Here is a 5,571-nt window from a genome sequence, read left to right as displayed (position 1 = left end):
AGGTTGCATTTACAAATCTTTTTGGAAGTATATGATTCATTCAGACAGCAAGGTGTTCCTAAAGATGCCCTGCGACAAAGTTATTCCTTTACTCATTCCATGATCGTGCCAGAACATTGTTAAATACATTACCATCAGGTACAGTGGCATCATGGAATGAGTTGTGTCAGAGGTTTCTGCTAAGATATAATCCTCTTAACATGAATTCTAAGTTGAGGAGTGACATTACATCGTTTAGACAATAAGATGATGAAAATTTATATGAAGCATAGGAGCGGTTCAATGAGCTACTGAGAAAACGCCCAATGCATGGTTTCCTACATTGGAGACAAATGGAAATGTTCTAAAATGGATTGAATGCTCATACAAGAATGGTTGTCGATGCCTCTGCTAATGGGACTTTAGTTGATAAATCATACAATGAGACTTATGAAATTCTAGAAAGAATAGTAAATAACGATTATTAATACCCCATTACCAGAGTTGGAACTGGCTGAAGAGTTGCAGGAGCAATGGAGCTTGACGCAAATACATCTCTAATAGCTCAAGTATCATCTTTAACAAATATGATTAAAACACTAAAAAGGTAAAGTAGCAAAGTTAGCATGTGTTTACTGTGGAGAAGACCATGTCTTTGATGAATACCTGTCAAATCCAACCTCAGTTTACTACATGGGAAATTTTAATTGCAACAACAACAGAAAACCATACTCCAACACATACAATCTGGGGTGGAAACAACATCTTAATTTCAGTTGGAATAATCCAGGGGAAATACTAGTAATGTCATTTGACAGAATGTTGCGAGTGTACCACATGGGTACAATCAACCATTTCCATGGTAAAATGCTCAGCAAAATTCTATTTCAAGTTCTTCATTTATGGAAGCTTTATTGAAAGAGTATATGGCCAAGAATGATGATATCATTCAGAGCCAGATTGCCTCTTTAAGAGCTTTGGAAAACCAAGTAGGGAAAATTGCCACTACATTGAATTCCAGATTGCAATGAGCATTGCTAAGTGAAATTGAGAGTTCTCGATCTCAAGGGAAGGAATAATGCAAAGCCATTACACTTCGAAGTGGTACTCAACTACCAAGAGTTGTGAATGACACCATTCCTAAAGAAGGAATTTCAACTTTTGCAAATGAAAAGATTTCAGAAGTAGTAGATGAGCAAGCTACAAAGAAAAAGAGTTCCCAGAAAAATGCTAAAATAGATGCTACGTGTATTGCTGATACAAATGCCATGGCAAAATAATTTAGACAAACGGAAGGATGACCACTGCCACATTTTCCTCAACAGTTCTAAAAATCTAAGCTAGATGTTCAATTCAAGAAATTTCTAGAGGTCCTGAAATAATTACACATTAATATACCATTGGTGGAAGCATTGGAGCAAATGCCTAACTACGTGAAGTTTATGAAAGATATTCTATCAAAAAAAAAGAAGGTTAGGAGAATTTGAAACTGTTGCTCTCACTAAATGTGCACAGTAATGCTCTGAAACAAATTTCCACCAAAGCTGAAGGATCCAAGGGGTAATTCATAAGAGAATAATAGGGGAGCAGTTAAAAAAGGAGAGATCACATATGCGAAGAAGGAGAAAAGAAACATGCCCTGAGTTTTGCGTAGAATCTTGATAAAAAGTTAAAGTGCAGCAAGAACTTCCTACAGTTCTGTCTTTATTCTATTTTCTTGGTTTTGAATTCTGTGATTTGTAAAACTTGAATAATGTTGATGAATGATTTAATTTTGGATTTCATTGCCCAACCCATGAGCTAATTATCTTTAGGTTGGAATTATTTAGGTGAATATTGAATTATCTATAATGCCCATGATATGATTTTCATTACGATTATTGTTTCATTCGATTCTTGTTTATTTGGAATGTATGCATGCAACCTCTAGACATAGTTGATTGCATGTTATAATCTTAGATGGATTTGAATCTGAAAGGATTAGATACATCAGATTATTAATCGATTGATACAGACGATTACTCAAAAGAATATTCGCAGCACTCTAGACATAGAAGATGCGATCTGTACAGGTGTAGAGCGTTAGTTAGGTTATCATTTGTAAGTCTTGTAGACATACACAGACTCTGAATAATAATTAAAGTTTAACTTTCAAAATAAGTAGACTGCAGTAGTAAATCTTTGGACAGTAATTTAGTCATAACTTTGCCATGGCATTATTATGTTATGAAAATATTCCCTGAGTAATTCCAACATTTATCATTCAACAGCGGAAATACTCTCTACTTGTTCCTTGTGAATTGCCACGATATTTAGATTGTTTGTTCATTTTTCAATTAAATTGATATTATTAGTTCATTCATTAATTCCCTTCACCAATTTATACTTTGTTTCTTTTGCACAATTTCTTTCATTAAATCTTCAGTAATACTTACCAATTCAAATAAACTTCCGATCCCTGTGGAGACGACACTCACTCATCATTATATTAATTGAATCGGCGTATAAACTTGCACATTTGCATTATTTACACGCAACGGCCTACAAGTCAAGCATTTAAATGATGAAATCCATGTCTATCAGTCATTTTATACAGAAAATATTTTTAAAAAAATTTACGTGGATAAAACTTATCCATTGAGTACCCTAATGATTCTAAGATCACTAGACATGAATAAAGACCTCTTTCATCCTTATGAAGATGAGGAGACCTAGTTGGTCCTAAAGTACCATATCTTAGTGTCGTAAGGGCATTAATGTATTTTAGAAAACAACACACAACCTAATATAAAAATTTTTTGTAAGCTTGTTAGCAAGATTTAGCTCTTCTCCAACATGTAGACATTCGAATGGAATTAAGCATATATTTAGATATCTCAAAGGAACAATTGATTTGAGGTTATTTTATTCAAATCATTTAAATTCTCAATTAGTTAGCTAAACAGATGCTGGATATTTATCGGATCCTCATCAACATTAATCCCAAAAAAGATATTTATTTACATGTGGAGGTACAACTATATCATGGCATTCAAGAAAACAAACATTAGTTGTTGTCTCTTCAAATCATGCAAAAATAATTGTAATACATGAGGCTACTCGAGAGTGTGTTTGGCTAAGACTAATGACTCAACATATCTAGAACATGTGTAATTTACCTCTATAGGAAAAGGCGTCAACCATCTTATATGAAAATAATGTAGTGTGTATTAGCTCAATTAAAGGGAGGATACATTAAATGAAATAGAACTAAACATATTTCACCAAAATTATTTTTCACACATGATCTTGAGAAGAAATGTAATATTGAAGTTCAACAAATTCATTCTAGTGATAATTTAGCAAATTTGTTTACCAAGATATTATCAACCACAATATTTAAAAGGTTGGTATACAAAATTAGAATGCACCGCCTCAAAAATGTTAAGCGGCATCATCATTAGGAGGAGTCCGAAAGATGTTCCATTCTTTTCCTTTAATTAAAATTTTTTCTAATTGAGTTTTCTTGGTTAAGGTTTTTAATGAGGGAATGTACAATGGGAGATTTTGTTGTAACATCTCGTTTTAGTGAAATCAGAATAGTGGTTTCGAGATCACAAATTCGACATGAAAATATTTAGTCTATTATTATTGTAATGTCTACAGCATGCTAGTATTACCGTATAAAAATTTCATTAAGAAATTTTACCGTTTGCATGCTTAATTTGATAAAAATGACTACATTGCATAAGGTGAAAATTTTGAGTTCTATAGGTTAAAAGTATCAAATGACTATGAATTAATTAGTTATGGGGTTTATGTGATAATTATACCATTTTTTTATTGAGTGCACAAATATAGACATTAGCTATGAAATTTTAAAGGTTAAATGTAACGTTAAATTAGTAAATTAGTTAATAATTAAGTTAAAAACAAAAGAAAAAACAAGTGTCGTCCTCTTTAATGGTTTAACACCACCGAAAATTGAAGGAAAAGAAGCCATGGAAGCTTGAAAATTCAGCTCTTCTTATTTTGCTTGTATGTAAGTATTGCTCGTCCTTTTTTTAATGATTTCTATGTTTTCGGGATCATTGTAGCTTAATCTAGCTAGCCTGGGGACTAATTTGTAAAATTTTTAAAAGGTTAGGGTTTTTCCGTGAATGAATATAGGCTGTTTTTGATGTGTTATAGAAGAAAATGGTTAGTTATTGTTAGATAAACAACTTTTCTTAAGTATTTTTGATGGAATTGTCAATTAGAGATTAAATTGAAAATTAGAAAATATTCATGATGAACTTGTGAAATAAATGAAATGTAGGGCTTGCTAGAACCTACATGAAATTCGGCTATGATGGGTTAATGGAAAAATTCATGAATTTTCATTTTATGAGCTAGAAACTAATTTGTAATGAAATCAAAATTACAGGGGCAAAAATGTAATTTTGCTAAAATATGAGTTTGGATTGAATTGAATAGAATAATTATTGAATTAAGTTGAATTTATTCATTTAGATCAAGACAAACCTTGTACGGATTTAGATCGGGGAAAAGATAATGTTTCGGAATAATTGTCTCCGTATCTACGTTTTATCGTCGAGGTAAGTTCATGTAATTGTATTATAATTATGTGCCTTTATTTGAATTACATATGTATTGTGGACTGCTATATATATCGGTTGTATATCCAACAATGTTACGTCAACTACCGAGTCTCGTTTGAACCTTAGGAATTCGTAGGATACAAATGCCATGTCATTGGGGTTTACATGATTCGGGTGCTGGTCTTGAATGTCCTACCGATGGTTGAGGCTCGGTATGTGTTACAGATACTCCACAGCTTGTGTGAGTAGCATCATGTAGCTATGTTTCGACCCACTGCTCATGTGAGCAGGCGTATTTTCATAACTCGTGCGAGCATACTTATTCACAGCTCGTGTGAGCATACATGTACAGGAATTGACGAATTACGGTTATATGAGTTAGCACACTTTGTGTGTAAGCTACCTCGGGCATCCAACGGTATTTTAAATGGTTCAACGGACATTATTCGGATAAGAAACGGTAAGAGAAAGATATGAATTATGACATGTACATATGTGAACATCCTTGATATGGTGTTACATGGAAATTATATAGGTTGAGATGAGTAATAAACTCAAGTGATACATGTTGAGGATAAATGGTTATTCATGTTATTGTGCTTATCATTTATATCATGTATGCTAACATGTTTGGTGTGAATGCTTAGGCTTTGGCCAAGCTTTAGTTGGATTAGGCCATGTTAAATTTAATTATTATGTGATGAAATGGTAAGTTAAGTTTTACATTATATGAACTTACTAAGCATTTATTCTTACTTTGTGTTATTTTCCATGTTTTATAGTGAATCGGAAGCTCGTTCGGGTTGGAAGCTTGTCGGAGTTATATCACACTATCCATCAGCTAAATTGCTAGATTTTGGTATTTTTTAATTTTGGTTATAATGGCATGTATAGGTGTTATGTTTGATGCTTTAGCCATTATGTTTCGGCTTGTAATTATGGTATTTTGAATGATTAAAATGGTTGATCTGTTGGTATATGTATGTGGCCTTATGATGGTTGATTTTATAGT

At 32.7% G+C, this 5,571-nt stretch overlaps 1 non-coding gene across 1 annotated transcript; it reads right to left on the bottom strand.

The window, feature by feature from the left end:
* Positions 1-209: 209 nt before the first annotated feature.
* Positions 210-316, bottom strand: LOC121222764 (small nucleolar RNA R71). Its single transcript, XR_005920135.1, has one exon. It is a non-coding gene; the product is annotated as a small nucleolar RNA R71 (small nucleolar RNA).
* Between the last annotated feature and the right edge of the window lie 5,255 nt (positions 317-5,571).

Source organism: Gossypium hirsutum, chromosome D10, assembly GCF_007990345.1.
Source record: "Gossypium hirsutum isolate 1008001.06 chromosome D10, Gossypium_hirsutum_v2.1, whole genome shotgun sequence".
Classification (NCBI taxonomy): domain Eukaryota; kingdom Viridiplantae; phylum Streptophyta; class Magnoliopsida; order Malvales; family Malvaceae; genus Gossypium; species Gossypium hirsutum.
Note: the sequence above shows the minus strand (reverse complement) of the source record. Positions and strands in the feature narration are given on the sequence as shown.